Consider the following 19545-nt stretch of genomic DNA (forward strand, 5'->3'; position numbering starts at 1 on the left):
TCGGGGGCAGATTTTGGTACCTCAGTTTAGCCAATAGGATTGGCCCAGGGTTACAGTGCTGTCTACTTTAAGAGATCAAATTTTATCTTGATAACTTAAAAAGGAGTCGATTTTCCTCTTCTCGTTTCAAAGAGAAAGCTGGCCAAGGCAGTCTGCGTTTCCTGGGACCTCACACGCTACCACGTAACAGAAAATTCCTCCTCTCTGCAACCTTTGAGTCGCATCCCATCCTGCCTCACATCTTTACAATGGTTCTACTTCACTCGCAACGTAGGAAAAGCATTTTTCACCAGCTCTGCCCTAGCAGACAATATTGGTTCTTTTACCAACTGAGGACTGATGTGAGAAGAGCTCCTCCTCTTCAGAGAAACTCCACAGGCTTGCGCTTCACAGGGAATAGATTCCAAGTGGCTATTTTATATTTGACCTGTGTATCACACCAGTAACGTTACTGGATCAGACTGTGCTTCCTTTATTTCTTCCTGCTCTAAAAGAGAGGCACGGTTTCAGCCATGACTTTGGTTGTGACACTCGTGCACAACTGCTCAGCTCGAACTGTCTGACTGAACACAAGCTCATCAATGAAATCCCAGAGATTCACGTTGGAATTGTAGGCTGGAAACCATCTTCATGCAAACAACGCTGTGGAATAACTCCCTGCTTTATGTGTTCCTGGTACCAGTTGCAAACCAGACACGCCGAGTTAGAAAAATTTAGATGTGCCCCTTCGAGCCAGATGTCTCGGCCGTTCTGACGTCAGCGTCTGCTTCCCACTAATGTCATTTGTGCCTGACGAAGCCGTTAGCCGACGTACGACATTCCAGTTGGAAAGCTTTCTGCCTGCTGGTGGGAGAGCGCCGAGCTGCAGAAAGCCACATCATCAGGTAGCAAGTCGGGAGAGGAGATAATCCTTCTGCGCGTCCTGTTACTGGTTCCTGTGCAAAGCTGCGGTGGAAGCCAGCGGCGATGCCGCAGGGGGACCGGACCGGCTACAGGCATCCAGCCACCGACAGCTCACACCCGTTTGTCAGCTCCCTCGTATTGAGGAAATGGAAATGTTTGCGTGCGCCGTGAAAACGGCACATCGGTTCAACGGTCGTCTCCCTGCACACTTCTTAAAAGCACCAGTCTTTTAAGCAAAGAAACACCGTGAGCGTTTCCCTCGAGTCCCGCTACGCCCCATCCGTGGGTGCGTTGTGGCATCCGGGGGCGTGAATCAGGCCGTGGCGTGAGCGAGTCCGGCTCCGGAAATGGGCCGAGAACTAAGCACTTGCTCCTATAAATTAACGTCTTTGGTTCAGCAACAAAATCATCTTCCTATCGTGTCAGTAAAAGGGCAATAACATTCGTTACAGGAGAGAGGAAAAACAGATGACTGCCAGCAGAAGGGAGCTGAAATTCATGCAAACTTTGAAAAATAGAGTAGTTGCTTAGAAACAATTGTGCCTGTGTGCCTCGTGATGTTTCTCCTCCTCTGGTTTTCATTAATACGAAATAGTTTTCTTTACCTATCTCTCTCCTGTGTGCAAGAAAGTTCACAGCGTACCAGTCCCGGTCCTGGCTCTGCATCTGGTTTCTGGTGACGTGGGAAAATCCCGACCCTTTCCCTGTGCCTCAGTTCTTACACTCTAAAACGATGCTCGTGTCCGAGACATCTCCTGCCACAGCGCTCAGGTCTCCCGAGGAAAAGGCTACATAAAAAAGAGGCTCTTGGCAAGTAAAACAAGGTTTGGATGAGTTTCCATCTTTGAAGAGTTTCAGGCCGGTGGAGCCAAAAATTAGTTTGTTTTCCTATTAGCTTTGCTTGTCAGCTGCCATTTAACCTTCTGCTGTTCTAACACAGTAAAAAAAAAAAGTCATCACACCATGAGTAGGCATGTCTTTCTTCCTACTCAATTATCTCTCATTAGTAAATACAAGTAACTCCATTTAACTGCCCTGGGAACAATTTCTGCGTCTATTGAGCTGGCCTACAGTAAGTCTTGTGGTTTCCTCTTGGCCTTGGAAAATGAGCACACTTCATTATGTGGAATGGTTTACTTCACCTCTTTATTTTTTCATAATCTTATTGTGCTTCCCCTTTTAACAGCGACAAGGGGGGAAAAAAGCAAATAAACAAGCAAAGGCCCTTTTGGGTCCAGAACCTTATCCACCTTCTTTTGGAAACTGCCTGTATATGTCAATTACGTTGAGTTAATTGGCCACTCCATGAGGTTTTTGGGGAAAAATCGAGTGAGTTTTAAGGCAAGAGAAGCTCTTTCATAACCCTGCTAGCTGAGGCCTTTAAAAGTCTTCTTCGCAAATCAGTCCAGAGCTAACCGGTTGAGCCCAAGTTAAGCTGAAAAGCCTTCGTGTCTCCGATCCCTGTGCTTCCTCGTCATGTGTTTCTCCTCACTAGTGAAATGATTTCTATACAAAGCCCTGACAACGGCGGTCCTGGCCTCACGAGTGCCTTGCCTCGCTTCTTCGGTGTCTTGGCGATGCTCGCCATCTGCTCCTCTGTCTTTATCCCCCTCTACTCCAATCCCTGATCCTCTTTATGGCACTCTTCTTATTTATCCTAACGTCCCCTAACAAATCCAGGCGAGTCATTGCACTCGGTCGAGACCGCGCTTTAATCTTCCTTTGTATCCGTGATGTAAAGCGCCGTAACGGTGCTGGTGTGTCATGCTGCGGATGCTGTAAGGACAACGGGCATTCAACTGCCGCTTTAGCAGTCTGGATATCAGCCCCGTGCTACGCTGGGCATTAATTCTGCTGATGGCCGGCGCCCGAAGCTTCAGAAGGAAGGGAAAACCTCCACGTTTTGCTTGTTGCGTGAAGTTCTGGGTTCGTTCCTCGTCGCCGGAGGAGAGGAGGGTTGCTGTTGTGGAGCAGGCGCGGTTGGGTAACTCAAGCTCAGCAGCCAGCCTGAAAATCAGCTCCTCGGTTGGACGCAGCAGGGCTGCACGGGGGCTTCACTGCGCTGGGACGCTGGCCCGTGTCCCCGAGGGGACAAACCCAGTCCGAACCTCAGGTGACGCGTCCTGGGGCACCCAGGGCTTTCCAGCAAGCTGAACGCGCGCTGGCTTCTGTGCCACCAAGTCAGTAACCTCACAGAAACACACATTTTATCTCACTCTCCGCAGAAGGGACAGTAATATCCAATACAGTGAGAGAAGTGTGACTTGGGGCTTTAGTTCACCTCTGGTTTTATGAGTTTTTAATTTGTTTTACAATGTTGTTTTAATTTCCGAGGCATTAAAAGCCAGACAGTCCAGCCCAGCTGTCACAAAATTAAGCTTAACAGTTCACGGGTGAGCCCAACCTGTCCCAACAGACCCACAGTCGTCTCAGATTTGCTTCTCCTTTGGGGTTTTCCAAAGAAGAGGTCATACCCCAGGGTGTGCCTGTTCCGGCAGAGCCAGATGTGGATTCCCCCCCTCGGCAGAACCACAGCCGGCAGCTCCGACTCTGCCTCTCGCCAGCCCTGCCTCACCCTCGCGTTTTTCCCGTGTCTCGTCCTCCCTCTCACACCGTTTCTGACAACGATCCGCGGAACTAACCAGATGAAGGCTCCGCTCGCATCACAAAGAAACGGAGCGAGAACAGGGTTTTTCAGCCGAGCTGGCTGATGCCTTCCCTCTTGATTCCCCACGCGTGTCGTTGCCTGACTCCAAGCGCAGCAGCCCGAGGCCGCTCTGACCGCGCTCGCTCACAGGGGTCACCCTGCAGTTCCCAACTCCCTCTGCTCCCGCCTGCGGTGCCCATTCCTGCTCGCGTCCCCAGCAGGATAAACACATGGCGATGCTCGGACTCTGTGGATCAACAGGAGCAGTTGGCAGCAGACCACACAGACTCGGAAAAATCAGGATTTTCACCTTCCGCTATTGGCAATTAGGGCTGGATATCGGGAATCCCGCTCTCCTTTACCAGCCTGACCCACTGGGAAGGCAAAGGAGCCCATCAACCTCCCAGAAGCGAGGGCTGCCTCCCGCGTTTTGTAAAGTGACTGGAATAAAACTGGGGACTGCTGGAAGGGTTAATGCATTTCCATATGTGAAGTCCTCTGAAATCCTCAGATGAAAGGTTCTTCAGAAGTGCAAAGCGCTATTATTTATCCGGCATCTGAGGAGCGACTTGCGCAGGAGCTGCTGCAAGATTTCCAACTAGGAAGTTCTGAGAAAGCTTTCATCCGCATGGGAAAAAAACCAAAATCAAATCAAATCCATGAACAGACTCTGGAGCTGATGTAGGTGGGTGAAACTCCGCGGAGCTCAGTGGAGCCGGCCCTGCTTGCGTCGCGCCGAATGACTGACGGCACCACAGCGAGCAGCAAGAATCGAACTATTCAGTCGTTTAAAGAACTGTGGTGTCTGCCGTCAAAGGTGGCATTGTGCTTTCCATAACCGTTCGTGTCGGCTCCCCGCCTAGGTGTTGGGCAGGGGAGGTACGCGGGGAGTTTAGCCTGCTGCTCTTTTCCCGTCGCCTTGGTTTCGAGTCCAGCGCAGAGGCTGGGACCGAGGGGCGGCTCCTCTGCCGCGCCGTCTCCTTGCCGAGGATGGAGAACGGTGCTGAAGGAGTTTCTAAGACACAACCCCCGGTCAGTGCCCCTGCGAAGGGCACGGCTGTAAGGATCACGCTACAGTAATGGCAACTTAAGTCAGCTCCCGAACGGTTGGAAAAGCGTTTGTAGCTCAGCTGGTCGCCCCTCGGCTGCATCCCGACTCGTCTCGTTAGACCCATGCCGGCTGCTCGTCCTCTCCTCCAAAAAGCCCTTCCCCGTGCTCCTGCGTTTTGCAGACGGGCCCCGTTTCCCACCAAGGTGCCAAGATATATTTTAAGAACCATCCTGCACTTCCAAGTTTAGCCTGTCAGAGCATCCGCTGACGGGAACGACTGGGATTGCTGGATGTCTCGCAGGACCCTGGGACAAGGCTGCTTCACCGCAGGCTCCGAATCGCAGTGACAGGATCACAAAAGTTGCCAAGCTCTGGATGAAATCGGGGTTGACGCTCAGGAGCGTACGTCGCTTGCCTGGAAGAGCAACACCGGGAGAAGCACCCGGGCGGGTGGGTTGCGTGTAGGCAAGCGGAATTGTGCGCAGTCGCTTGAGGACATGGCACGCGGCGTAGCCGATGCAGACCAGCCCCTGATGGCTGCAGGAGAGAGGAGCTGAGCTGCAACACCGGCTCACGTTTGCCCGAGTGCTTTTGTGTTTAACACTCCTCACGCGGTTTGGGGGTGCACGGAGAAGTCCCAGGCAGCGGCAGGGTGTCTGGCAGCAGAGAACACGGGAGCGAGAAGAGAGCCCTTGCCCATCCCTGTGAGATAGAAAGATACGAAGGGAGGAATGGGGAGGCTGTGCGCAGATTCGGCAGCCCTGCGATCAGCAGTTTGAATCTCCACCATCCATTTGCAGCTTCTCCTTCAGGCCCAGCTTCTGCTCGGGGCCCCCGGGGAGAGGCGAGCCTGGCCCGGGGCTTTGTGCAGCCCCTTGCGCTAGCGAAGAGGAGCTGCCGCTGCGGCTGCAGCGATCCTCCCCGGGAGAGCGGTGCCCCAGCTGCAGCAGAGCCGACACGACACAAACGCTCACGGAAGCTGCCCGAGCTGGCCTTGTGAAAGGGGGAGCGGGCGTGCCGAGCCGGTGAGCTCAAAATCTTGTGAACGCTCAGCTGAGGGGACGCAGAGGACATAAAAAAAAATCGTGCTGAACTCATAAAACAGCTAATGCCGACGAGAACCAGGCTCAGGAGAGCGCTGGGGGCTGCGGAGTGGCCGTGGGTCAGCCCAGGAGCGGCCACGTCGCGGGGGGCTGGCTGTCACCGTCACTGTCACAGTCGCCGTCGCCGTGCCCACCGCGTGGTTTCGGAGGGAAGGGCAGTACCAGCAATACCGATGATGGGTGCGGAGGCCTCGTACGTCTCCTCAGAGGGAAATTTGTTGACAAAACTGTTTCTCTCAGCTCTGGAAATGGTTTAAACTAGAACTGGCAGGAAAGAGGTGAGATCTTCCTTCCATTTAACGCCATGCCTGCCTTGCTGACCCCTTACCATCGCTCCCGGCAGCTGGAAAGAAACCGGTAATGCAAGCAGCACGGGAGGAGGATGACACGAAGCCTGCCCGCGCAGGCAGCGAGGACTGCTTGCCATGCCATCCCTATTGATCGCTTTGGACATCAGGGGCGCTCAGAAAGATCTCTCCTTTGAACAAACACTGCAGCGAGGGGGGGGAAAGACGCTGGGGAGGCCGGGACTCCACGGCACAGACCGTTCTTTCTTTACTGGACTTTTCTCTGCCCCTGACATGATAAACAATCCTTTTGTGTGAGATATAAACAACGCTAGGTTGCTGGCGGAGAACAAAGGCTGCGATTCAGTGCCGGGATCAGCTGAACGTTGCGCATGACGGGCCCCGCGCCGCTCCTCCCGCCTGGGGGTTTGCCACCGGCCGCCACCGGCCCGAGCAGCCCCCGCACCCCGGCTGCCGCCGCCGCCGCCGCCGCCGCACCGGCCCGGGGCCCTTTCCCCGCTTTTCTCGAAGGAAATGCGTTTGTGCGGCAGAAAGGCTGAGTGGGAGATGGACCAAAGAGGCAAATACGCCTGACCGGCGGTTTCCCGTGGGAGCTCTGCCGGGATTTCCCGGCATGTCCTGACACCCCCGGCAGAGCTGGCGGCATCACGAGTCTCCCCGCACCGGCCACCGAAACCTCCGGTTTGGCTGTGCGAGGATGCGTCCTCCGGGCTCTGAGAAATAACCCGAGCGGCAGCACCGGGGCACATTTTCAGCGTGCTTCGCCCGCAGCCGCGGGCACCCACGGCACGGGGAATGCCCGGCACTTGGCCGGCCGGACACGCTGTCCCGCCAGGCCCCGGTGCCAGCCGGCCCACTCGGCATTGTCCCCCTGCGCCGTGGGGTGGAGGGGGAGAGAGAGAGGTGGCATTTCCTTGCACCGGGGGGGGGGCACGGGGGGGCCGCTCTGCCCTGCGGCTTTCCCTGGCGGTGAAAGCAATTCCCAGCGGGAATCGGCCTCTGGGGACCAGGCACCTTCCCCTCGGCCGCCTGGATTCTGGGGGCACAGGCCCCACGCTGGGGTTACTGACCCCACGCAGGCCCCACGAAGGGGTACGAGCCCCACGCTGGGGGTACAGGCCCCACAGGGGGGTTACAGGCCCCACGCAGGGGTGCAGGCCCCACGCCAGCCCCACACAGGGGTGCAGGCCCCACACTGGCCCCACACAGGGGTGCAGGCCCCACACAGGGGTCAGACCCCATGCCGGCCCCACGCAGGGGTGCAGGCCCCACGCTGGCCCATGCGGCCCCACGCAGGGGTGCAGGCCCCACAGGGGGGTTGCAGGGCCCACGCCGGCCCCACGCAGGGTGCAGGCCCCACGCAGGGTACAGGCCCACGCAGGCCCCACGCACGTGCGGGTACGTGCCCGCTGCGCCGTCACGGCCCAGCCGCAGGGGGCGCTCTCCCCTTCCTGCCCCCTGCGCAGGCGCGGTTGCGCCGCCCCGGGAGGGGGCGGGGCCGCCTCAGCGCCGCCATTGGCTCAGCCCAGCCCGGTGGGGCGGGGCGGCCGCGTGCGCCCGCCAAAGCGTTCCGGGCGGGAACGGGGGCGGCGCGGCGTTCCGGGCGGCGGCGGCGGCGGCGGCGGACCGCGCTCCCTCCCCCCCCGCCTCCCCCCCCCCCCCCCCCGCCCCTCCGGGAGCGCGGCCTCGGCGGCGGCGGCCGGGTCCGGTCCGGAGCGCCATGGAGCCGCGCACAGGTAACGCCCGCCCGGCGTCCCGGTGAGCTCGGTCTCGGGAAAGTTTTCGGCGGGGCCGGGCCTGGGGCGGCGGTGGCCTCGGGGCTCCCGGGGCGGCGGCGGCAGCGGCGGGTCCCGCTGGGGTCACCGTGCTGCCTCAGGGAGCGGCGGGGTCCCCGGGCGGCCACAGGTCCCGCCTGGGCCCGCGGCTGGCGGGGTCCCGGGGCTGTGCCCGGGTATCGCCCGGTCCCGGTTGGGCTCCCGGTTGCCGTTGGGCCCCAGGGGTGAGGGGTCCCGGGGCCGCGCCCAGGCACGGCGGGCTCCCGCTGCAGCCCCGGTCCCGCCCGCAGGCCGAGGAGGGAGGCGGCGGTGCCGGGGGCGGTCGGGCTCCCACCCGCGGCCGTGGCCGGTCCGTGGACTCCCCCCCCCCCCGTCCCGTCCCGCCTCCCTCCTCGTTCCCGTCCGGTGAAGAGCCCTCGGGCAGCGGCTCCGCCGCTCCGGTCCCCGCTGCCCCAGCCGGTGAGCGTTCCTTCCGTCGAAGCAGTCACCGGAGCGGAGGTTGCGGGGGCTTCTGGCGCCGCGGGGCCGCTCTCAAGGATTTAGGCTCGACTAAACCCCCGGGGAGGGAAGGATGAGCCCGGCTTTGCAACGGGAGCGACCGCGGTTGAGCTGGGACGGCGTCTGCGGGTCGCTCCGTCCAGCGCCAGAGCCGGGTGTAAACTACAACGGGGTGTAGGAACGGGCAAGGACGGGGCGGTGGGCGCCGGGTTATTAACGTGTTCTCATTTGCCGTGGTTTTGCGCCAAATAATCGCGATCCGGTTACTTTTCCTCCGGCGCGGGCCCAACAGGATTGCCGTTCGCAACCTGGAAACCCGTACGGCTTTTCAGTCCCGTGTTTTGTGTTCGAACCGGAGCGAACTTTGCTGCCGGCCTCCGGCCTCGTGCCCGAGGGTTTCACCTCGGTGAAAAGCCGTTGTCTTTATTCCGTGTGCCCGTTGAACAGCGCCGGGCGTTAGCGGGAAGATCTGTGCGTAACCGTCGGGGCCGAGGCCGTGCTCCGACTCGGGTTGCTCGGCCGTACCGCGGCGAGACACGAGCTTAAAAACAACTCCAAGAGTTTACTCGTCTTAATCTCGGGAGGAAAGGGAGTTTCTCGTCCGGCTAATTACAGGTTGCCTCGCTGCCGAGCCGTGGACTCCGTATGCTTTCCTTGTGGGCGAGGAGGCTGGCGGTGACTCACCGGCTCGAGCATCTCTGACAGTCCCATGCTTAAGGGAAATGTCTTTGCATCGACGCTGTGTCGTGGGAGTCGCTTACGCAAGGAGCGCGGTAACGGGACGGATCCTCCCAGGCGGCGGCGACGGCTCCCTGTTACACCGGGGAGACCGTGGCTCGTCCCTGCCGCGACGCCTCTCCGCTTACCCGTCTGTGAAATGGGCTAACACCGGCACGGTGCCGTATACGTGATGATTAGTTACACGACGCGTTTGCCGGCGGCGATGCGCTTGCAGCGTGCCGGGAGGGGGGGGATGATTTTTGAGTTTGAATTGCAGGGCTAATAAAGACGTTACCGTCAGCTTAAGTCACGTAGCCGAAAAAGCCAAGCTTGACGGCTGGAGTTCTCCGCGTCAGACCGCTGACGACGTCAGATTTCTTCTTCCAGGCCCCGCTGCGTGTTTCCAGTCCTCGGCGAAGACTGATGGCAGTCGCTCCCGTTCGTACGCCGCAGTCGGACTCGCTGGTTTGGGTTTGGGTTCGCTTTCTGCTGCGCCTTGCGGGGAGCTCGGCTGTTCCTGACCCTGGAGGAGCAGTGCTCTTCTGTGTGCTGTGAGGTAAAGAGCGCGCAGACTCCTGTCGCAGGAGGAGAGCGGGCTGGTCAGCTGGACTTTAAAGCATCGTGGCAATTTTTAATTTGGCACTTCTTTTCTTCGTAGTCTTTTAAAAAAAAAAAAAAAGCCTCGCGGTGCTAATTGTAAGACTTGGATTAACAGTTTGAGTAGAACAAAAGCTGCCGTTTAAAGTAGGTGTAAAAGGAAAATAAACAGTTGGCGCAATGACTTGTGGCATCGCGGCTTTAACCAGCGCGGAGCGGGGACTGCAGGCACCGAGCTCCTTTCTGCCGATTGTGAGTCGTTATCCCGGCGTAGCGAGAAAAACATTCTTTTCCCAGGAAATACGAGGGATGTTCTCGACGGAAAATGTATTGGCGAGGCCGCTGTGCCGCGGCTTGAGTGGCGTGTGCGTGCGCTGTGTCGGCTTTTGGGGAAACGTGATGTTTAAACTACTGGAATGTGCGTTTTCCCTTCCTAAAGAAATAAGCTTATAGAGCGGAGACGGCGCGGCAGCTCACGGCTTTTGTGTCTGATGCATCCGGAAGGAAAATCTGTCGAGATACTCGTTACGAGCGCGCGACTCGGAAGAGCCTGCTTACAGAGCCGGGCTTTCTCCAAGCACGGCTGTAGGCGTGAAACACTTGTCGGCTCTGGGCGTGTGAGCGGTGGGTATGGAGCGTGCAAATCCCTGCCAGAAGAGAGGGAGGCGGGGGGGGGCAAAGAGAAGTTGCGCGCCCAAATCCTTACGAAGATCAGGACCGTGGTCTTCCGAGTGCCTTAATTTTTGTTGTTTTAGTTTTCTGCTGAGAGTTTGCCGAGTCTCTGCCGCTCGGTGCCGCGCAGTTGCAGCAGGCTGTGACTTGGCTCTCCGTGGCGGTGCCGGGGAAGCGCTGGAAGGGATGCTCCCTCGCCCCGTATCTCAACAAGTGCCTTGGCTCCGACAGTGCTTTCGTTAAACTGTAAACTCATCTCGTCAAATGACAGAAAAATACGTTTACCCGGCAGGGTAAAGGGCTGGATCAAAATCCTATGGGGAGAAAAACGATGCAAAATCGGTGGCAAAAACCTGCCGTGGCCTGATTTGCGGAGGTGCTGATGACGAACCTCGCCCCGGGAGGCCGGCGGGGACAGCGAGCGCGGGGCTCTCTTGCAAAACCAGGGTTTGCGCTGGAAATAGTCGCGGCCTGATTTAAGCAGGTGAATTTGTCTCAAACCGAATTGCGTTGCGTGCGGCCGCTGAGAAAACTGTGTTTATTTTAGGTACGTGCCTCGTAGTTGGCTAAAACGGGAAGAGAGCCTAAGACGGGTCGTTATATAATTACTATAATTCTTGGGAGTATAACCCTGCTCCTGCGAACGTCACGAGAGCGGGTGCTGCTGCGCTCGTCAAACGATTTAATGGCTTTATCAAGCCGCAGCGTAAGGAAGGACGGTTTTAGGAAACTCTGCTTTGTGCGATCGTTTCTTCGCCTTCTGTTCCTGCCGCTGCCACCCCTCATCCGGACGAGGCGGTGAACGCAGCCCCGTGACGTGTGGCCAGGCTTTACAGCCCTTAATTCTATGCTGCCGTGGGATCCTCGCCGTCGGCTCTTGTTCATCCCAAACGTGGCCGCGCTTTTGCCCCCGGCTGGCCTGGCGTCTTCCCCCCGGGCCAGGCGTGTGGCGGCCCCGTGTCCTCTCCCGTGGGCGGCCTTCGGAGGTGAAAACTTGCTGCTTAAGTGGAAGCGAGGATGCTGTGAACGTTAGATCGTGCGTGCTGATCCTTATTAATTATTGCACTGGAACAACAGTGCTTTTCTTAACGTGCTACATGATCCACATCGGGGTTTGAGCCGTTGTTTTGCCGTCGGGACCTAACAGAAAGTTAGGGTTTGTAATTTATCCTGAAAAGCGCAAACCCTCTCGAAAGAGGAATTGATAAATAAGAGTGATGATGAGGTGGGTAGAGCCTCGGACGTAATGACGCTGCTGTGTTTGTGTTGGAGACTTCTCCGGCTTTTATACGGCTTGGAGGCTTCATTCCTGTGCGGCTGCCGACGTGTTCTTCAGCCCAAGTTTTGGAATAATCTGGGTGTTGACACTAGCACGGTTGTGTTTAGAGCAAAGGGAAGCAGGTGCTTGTAGCCCTGGAAAATAGGGGAAAGTTTTTATTTAAAAACAGTTAGGCATATGAAACCATCACGTTTTTCTAAACTTTCACTGCGGCTCTTGCTTAACTGCTGCTTTTCTCGTGCTCCCACTCTTGAGCAACAGCGTATTTTTAAGAACTCCTTTTCCCTGCTGGAAAGCCTCCGTTTGCAGGGACGGCGTGCTGTCCTGAAGCAGCCCGGGTCGTGCCAAAAATCTGCAGGAGGCTTCCGAGGCGAGGGTTTCACAAGACGGTAAATCTCATTGAAAAGCTGCTCGTACCAAGCACGAGACGCTGCAGCCCTGCGACCTCCGTGCTACGTCCAGCCTGGCCGCGGGCTGCCCGTCGCATCTATGCACAAATATTCCTCTTTTTGTCTTGTGGACTGGCTTCCTTTTTGCATCCACAGCGCCCTCTCTTTGGGCTGGAGGAGCTGGCGAGCTCGCAGGTTTTCTTGCACCTTCCTTTTCACCAGGAATAACTATTTTGCTGGGCTTCGGTAACGGAGGTCCGGTGATGAGCTGCCAGTTTGATTTTTGCCCTCGATGAAGCGAGAGCTGCACGGTCCCTATCCCGTCTTGTACAGCACCTAGTCGGAGCTTAGCGACTATAATAAAGGTATGAGGTCAGGTCAGGTTCAGCACGGCATCGCTAATCCCGGCTCTGTGTTTTGGCTGTTCTCGCGTGCGTTAGGTAACCTGCCGGTGTCAGGTCAGGGATGCAGGCTGGGACGGAGGCAGCGCCCCGCGATCGTGGGAAGGAGGAGAAAGCGAGGAACCTCCCTCGAGAACCTTCAGATCTTGCTCGTTTGGAGCTGAGCCGCGTGAGTAGCTTATTTTGCTCGTAGCTATTCTGATAAGGCTGGCTAAGTAAAGAGCAGGGCTTGGTCAGCTCAGGTGTGGGGCTGCTTACGGCACCGAAGTCTTGCCCGTCTCGCCTCTGGGTTGCACGTGAACCTCTCGTTGGGGCAAGGTTTGCGTGCAGGACTACGGGGAGAGCGGGAAGCGCTGCTAATGGCAGGTTTTTTGGGTGGATTTTTGGTTTGGGAGTTCGATACGTTTCTACTTGCTGCCTTGCTCGTGGGAGCTGCCTTCTGGTGGAGCTCTGCAAAGCGAAGCGGGTGACTGACGGCGGGGAGCAAAAAGCTTCTGGCCGGGACCGGCAGAACGAGATCTCTCGTGGCTTTTGGCACCTCCTGCCTTGGTTCTCATCTGGAGGTACCCGAGGGCTTTGGAGGGTCCGGCGTGGAGGTCCTCTTGCCCTTTCTTCTGCCCATGAGGCTGGGATGCGGTGGAGGTGCCTGGCCAAGGTCGTGCGCTGACTTTGTACTTTGGGGACCGGAGCCCCGGCATCCTGGCTCGGGTTCCTGCCGGTGTCAAAAAACAAACAAACAAACAAACAAAAAATCACATGGTGGATCTGGGGAAGAGACGTCATCGTTTTATGCTCCTCAAATATTTCTGGAAATACCTTCTTAAACGTAGCAAAGGCCACCTACAATACAGGAGTTCCAGATCATGTTTAATGCTTAGTTGTGACATTAGCCCGTAAAAATATATTTTTTTTTTTTTCTCTTTCTGAAGTGCGTGTTCTCAACGTGATTGAAATCTTAACAAAATAAGAAAATTAAAGTCACTCAAAATTATGGTCCTGGAACTAATAGTCTGTCTTTCCTGTTCTGCAGATTGTATTCGTTTCTGGTGAGATGCTTATTTAGTTAAGTGTGCTCGAGGATTGATTTCTCCCCCCCCCGCCATTATGCCCTGGAAGACACAAGTGATGAAGCTGAGGTACACTTAATTGTTTTACCTTGCTTCCTTTTTATTTCTTCCCTTGGTCTCTTTTAATTTGCCTGATCGAGTTAGGGCAGGGAGCGCGGTCCTGCAGTTTCTGCTCGCTGCCGCGGAGGACCGGGATGCTCTACGCCTCTCCGGCTTCGCTTCTGGTGCGTTCGTACCGAAACCTGGCAGATGAATTTTGGTGTTGTGTTATCCTGCGGAGAGGTTGCGGGAAGCGAGGAAGCTGCGAGTCGCTTTGCTTCTGTGTATTTTTTCTGACTTTACTCTTGTTTTAGGTGGGCGTTCGGTATCAAGTGTTTTAATTTCTGTTAGGAAGGTTTTGCAGGCTTGCGTAGGGATTAACTAAACCCGGCTTTTTTCCTCGCTGCCCCTTTCCGAAGGGCAGAGGCAAAAACGGACGGGTTCTCGTCTCCTGTCGCTTTGCCGCCTGGAAGGATGAAGGTCTGAATTAGCGATAGGTGGAGGCATCCTTACGGCGCTTTGGGATGCACGGCTTTCACTCTCTGTTTTGATGGGTGTGGTGACCAAGCAAGAAATACTGTTTGTGTAAGGATCAAGCTTATTATAGTTCAGAGCTAGGTGTGACTCAGGGCTCGGTGTAATCTCCCCACTGTGTTGCTCCATTAGAAACATCGCTGTGCTCAGGCCCTGGTGCAAGCTGGGGGGGGAGAGCACGTTGATATTGCTAAAAATCCCGGGCAGAAGTGGCAGAGAAGCCCACAGGTAACGTAATAAAATCCCGTGTGTCATCCGTGGGTGGGGAGCTAGCAAAATCTGGAGGGTTGTGGTGTAAGACTCTGCTACTGGTGTTTTCTCGTGCATTAAAACCACCGATGGCGTGAACTTATCATATGGATTGGTTGGCTGCTGCCTCTCGAAGAGCCCTGGGACGGTTTAGTCCGGTCCCGCCTGGTCCGCCCTTTCTTCGTCGTGCTTCTCGTTAGCAAACGTACCCCGGCTCAAAGGCTGCCTGCCGCCCCCGCGCTGTGACGTTGGCACGCCCCAATCTTAAGAAAAGAGATTTTTTAGTAACTAGGCTGGGAAACACACCTACCCAGCCCAAACTCTGTTTAAAATCAGCATGTATGCGGTGCGAAGGGAGTATTTAAATGCACTTGAAGACGAAAGTCCTCTTCGGCTGCTGCTGTCTTTTATGATGTTGACTTAAAAGCCAGAGTTTAAAAACGGGAGAGGTTGCACATGGGCTTTTGACGCAAAAGGAAACGTTTTCCTTGGGCTGAAACTGTAAAGTTTCCTAATATAGTTTTGGTCGCTGCGTCCCGCTGCCTTGAGCGAGCAGGAAGCGGAGGGCCGAGGGCTGCAGGAGGACACCTGCTTCTGACTTTCGTTTTAGTCTCAGATCAAGACAGGCTTAAGGCACCTCCAGGAGCCTGGGCTTGACTTCTGGTTCTTGATGCGAGCTGGGGCTTGGGGGTTTGTTAGTGCAGCACCAGCGTGTCTCTTGCTAGGCAGCTTTTTTGAGACCTGCTAAAAAAAATAAACACACACACAAAGTTTTGTTGCTTTTTCTATTCAGCCTGCTTTTGTGCCAGCACTGAAGATTTCACGCTACCTTGCTGGTTTTGGTAAGATTGGCTTTCAGAAACCAAGGCAGTCTTCTTGTAAAAGCAAGCAGAATGACGAAGGCTCCTGCGTATTTGTAAGCCAGAAGGCTCTTATCAGGGGTGTTGAGCGTACGGTTGTAAATTTGCGTTTTCTGTGCTCTCCTCTCGTATTTGCACCCGGCTGATAAAGCAGCTGGGGTGGCGTGGTGCCAAGCAGAAACATGGGAAGGGTTGTTGGAAGCAGAGCTCGGTACGTCCCCGTAAGGTGACCGGGAGGGTTAGTCCGATGGTGAGTCCGCTCTGAAACCTCGTATTGTTTGCAAAAAAGGTTTTCTCGTAGGGGAGTCATCTCCTTCGTTAGCCGATGCTGATGGCTCGCTCCTTCCGCAGCCCGTAGAGGACCACGCTCTGCAAGTATGACGGCGTGTTCAGGCACGACAGCAAAACGGGGTGAAGTATTTCCATCAGCAATGAACTCAGTCATCCTTTCTGGACAGGACAATAAAAAAAACCAAACCACCAAACCCAGTGAATCAGCCTGAAACCATTTGCTGGCATTTCTGCGAAACACCTCCGGGTCCGGCGGGGCACCGTGCTGCTCCCTCCCGAAATCCCCACGCATGGCAGGAGAGGGGCTGGGAGCTCAGGAGCCGCTCTCTTCTCCTCTCCTTGCTTGTGTTGATTTAAGCAACACCCTGAGGCTTTTACATTTTTAGAAACGTGTCGAGGAGGGCAGTAATTTGTTAATCACCTTTTAGCTTTGTTTTGAGCCTGCGTTATTTGAGCCCGATGCAGTCAGAAAGGTGTTACACCTTGAGTTCGTGTGAATCTTTATAAATCAAGGGGAGAAAGGCAGTTAAAACTGAATTAATACGCTTCTGATTGTGGCCTTTGGAGATGCGATCGACTAATTCTGTCGGATTTAAATTCAGGCTTATTTAGGAGCTCGTCCGCACGGAGGAGCGGGACGCCCGTGCCGCTCGCCTCGTGCAGGCTGGGGTGGAAGTTCAGCCTGCGACCGACTGCGCGGGTGTAAAGGCTTTGCCCCGGCGCCGGAGGTTGTTATTCCCGCAGATCTCCCCGGAGAGCGGTTGGTGTGAGCCCTCCCTTCTGGCAACGGCGGCCGTGGGTGTTTAAATCGCGTTAATTAGCCGCCCGAGTCGCTCTCCCTGGAGGTGAGCGGGGGCTGCTCGTGCCGCCGGCCCCGGTGACCGATGCAGGGGACGGTGACTTCTTGCAGCGGCTGATCGGCGCTGGGAGCAGCGACAGCCACCGCCGGCCAGCCGATTTTGGGGCAGAAGGAGCTCCCGTCGCCTCGGGCCACCCCGGCACCCTTACCGATGCACCCCGCGTGTCTCCGTGGGGTGTTAGTGCCGAGCGGTTCTTGCCTCGTGAACTCCTGCCTTATCGTGGAGAAATGACTGCAGGCAGCAGTAAATCCACACCTTTCCACCCGACCCGATCAGGTCGTAAATCGCTTTTATACGCTTTGATAGCAGAAGCGGAGGAGGCTCTTTGTGGAGGGGGTTTGGTCCTGTAGCTGGCGGTCGGTCCTGCAAGAATCCGGTCCTGTGCGTAACGAGGTGGTTATTTATTAGATTTCAGTCTCGTGCTCTTTTGCAGGTGAACGTTAAAAATACTGGCCTGGGTCTTGGCCTCTGACTACGAGGCGAATGTGCTTGCTGCTTTTCTGGGGTTTTCCCCAAGATTATTTATGAAACGTCCAGTGATGCCCCGGCTGGGACGTGGAAACTCTTCCCGGGCTCGTGTTTTTGCTGCCTAGCACTCGTCTGTCTCCTGCCTCCAAAACAAGCCTGTGAATCCTTCCAGTGTCTCATAAGGGCGAGGCTTAATTGAGCTTTTTATAGCATTTTACAAGCATTAGCTAACTAAATATTGTGACATCCCTATGGGGTAGGTGTTTTTTCGCTTATCCTAATAAAGCCGTCCCTATCTGCGCAGGCACTCGGAGAATTGTGTTGGGAGGGAGATGCTTTGGAAATGAGGTTCCCGATGATGCCCCATCGCTGAGGGCAACCCGTGCCCGACGTTACGCCAAGCTGCTCTAAAAATACGGGGATTCCCAGAGGTTTGAGAGTGCTAACGTTATCCCGTGCCTGCGCGATGCATCCGATGGAAACGTAAGACGCTGTCGTAAAGAGGCTCCTGGAGATACGAGCATCCTTAAAAATGAGCGGCTTTTAGGACAGCTGAGGTTGCAGATGTGCTGAGGATGCTGCTGCTGGCCTGCTGATAGCGATGTCTGGAGCTCGTATTTAAAAAGTGTTTCTAAAGGAAAAGGAGAATGGAAAATAGGGTGAACGTGGGTTCTATGTGAGCTGTGCTGAGCTTTTACCTGATTTCTTATCTTTATGGCACTTGGTGAGAGATTGGGGGCATATGAAAGGGGCACGGGTGCCGGCGCTTGGGGCGAGGGAGGAGAAACCTCAGCCCTCTGAAACACCAATTTTGTCTGGACAGCGATACGGCAAATTCTGGGGAAAAGCGTAATGCCGAGAGCTGGAAGGTGCCAGTGTTTGCCTCGAACGTAGCAGGTTTTTTTTTTTTAATCAGGAGGCACCAGAAGCGAGCGGCACGACTCCCGCTCCGGTCCCTCGTGTTTCGCCCGCATAGTTGAGCGCTTGCATCACGGCAGAAGAGGCGTTGGGCTCGCAGGATTCCTGACAGTCTAGGACATTGTGGTTTCTAAAACGAGGAGTCACGCATGGTTCAAAGACAGTATTGACACCATTGTCGGCGCTGGGGCTCGGTGGGTACGTCCTCGGTGGAAGTCTCCGTCTGAGCCGCTGGTGCTGCCGCCGACACCAGGAGAAGGTTTGTTTTCTCTTGAGCTTTTCCTCTTTGGACTCTTCTACCTCCTTTGGCTTGTTCTGTTTGTATTTAGCTTCCTTGCACTGCCTTTTGCTTTGGTTTTGAGTTTGTTCCCCCTGGGCTTTGCCATTTTTTCGCCAAAGCACACTGAAACGTCTGGGAAGCTGCGTGCTCTAGCAAAATCTATCAGCGAAAGAGGGGCTAATAAACTCTTACGGTTTCAAAAAGCTTGACCAAAAGTAGTTGGGATGAAAGTCTTCGGTGAATTTAATGCCGTACAGTTTCTGGTGGAGGGCAGCTTCTTGTAGGAGGCTGCGATGAGATGGATCGCCCTCATCTGTGGGGTTTCGTCAAAGCGTTCAACCTCCCACCGGCTCGGAGGCTTGACGGTGAGATCTGAGCGGACGCGAACCACGGGAGAGAAAACGTAAAGGATAGAAGGAGATAACGAAGTTGCAGAACAACTCTGAAGGGGAGTGAGCTGGAAGGAAGTACCTGAGCTACTATGCCAAGAAAATTAGGATTACAACTCAGGACCTGAAGCCCGAAACCCCACGTTCTGCAGCGACCAAACCAGCGCTTCAATCCAAAGGTTTATTCCCTTGGAAGTGATTTTTTTTCCCCCCCCTCCCCTGTTTTTTAAGGTAGAGCTGAACAGGACGGAGAGGGAAGAAATGCTCTGCCTCCCTCCGTCTCGCTTCCCCTGTTTGTTTGCAGGGAGATGGCCGAAGTTTCTGTCCATCGGAAATCTGGAGATGTGGCTGGCTATATAGTTTGCAGCATCCCCCGTCCCCCCCAATATGCTGGGTGCCGCGTAAACACCCACTACTGCGCTGCTGCTCGACGCCGTCCGTGCCAAATAGTTTTACTGACGGGGTGCAAATAACAATGTGCAATTGTACGCTTCCCAGCAGTGCGGTTATTCAAATAGAAATCTTTTCCCAGATTTCGCTGTGAAGGAGGCACTCGTCTTCCCCGGTTGTCTATTCTGGTCCTCTATGCAAATTTTCGGGAAACCTCGTTCACGCGAGGCCAAACCGAGATGTAAATCCTCCGGATTTACAGAGCAGAGCGGCCTTTGCATCCCCAGCTCTCGAGGCGTGATATCGATATTGCATTTTGCAAATAAAGGTGTTTTGATATTTTTTTTTTTTTTGAGGTGGTTTTTTTTTTTTTCCTCTGAGTTTTGAAAACCTCAACGAGGGAAGCGTGACAGCTCCGCGGTGAATTAGTTGCCATTTTTTCTTAGATAAAATATTGCATACGTACTGCCAAGACACTGCAGGTATATTGCCTTTGGGGTTGCTCATCGTAGGCGATGGCTTCGGTCCTGGAAAGCTGTTTACAAAGCATTTACCCTACGGTGCCTGTGTGAGCGGCAGTTGTGATTTGGGCTGCGGTGCGATCTTGGTGCCAAAAGCGGCAAGAAAGTCTTGATTCTAGCCAAAAAAATGATGGGAAGGAGATGATGGGACCTTATCACAAGAGGAGGATTGCTGCCAAGCGTTCCTGCCCGCTGTTTTAAACTGTTTCGAAGCTCTGAGGAGTGTGTTTTAATTCGGAGTCGATAACGAAACCTCGCCGATCCCGGTCTGCGCGAGCCAGCCGTCGCCTCTCCGTAAGTTCAGAGCTCGTTATGCTCCACGCTGTCATTTTCCCC

General features: G+C 55.3%; 1 protein-coding gene across 2 annotated transcripts in view; it reads left to right on the forward strand.

Annotated features, from left to right (window-relative positions):
- The first annotated feature begins 7692 nt into the window (after window positions 1–7692).
- OTUD7B (OTU deubiquitinase 7B) overlaps window positions 7693–19545 on the forward strand; it is a 34906-nt gene continuing 23053 nt past the window's right edge. Inside the window, exon 1 of one of the 2 annotated variants that reach the window (XM_050912323.1) lies at window positions 7693–7748. The gene's annotated coding sequence lies outside the window, so the exon portion shown is untranslated. Of the gene's footprint in view, window positions 7749–17835; window positions 17889–19545 lie in introns of those variants that run through there. The other variant, XM_050912322.1, reaches the window with a different exon arrangement.

The sequence above is a fragment of the Gymnogyps californianus genome, chromosome 29 (assembly GCF_018139145.2).
Source record: "Gymnogyps californianus isolate 813 chromosome 29, ASM1813914v2, whole genome shotgun sequence".
Lineage (NCBI taxonomy): Eukaryota > Metazoa > Chordata > Aves > Accipitriformes > Cathartidae > Gymnogyps > Gymnogyps californianus.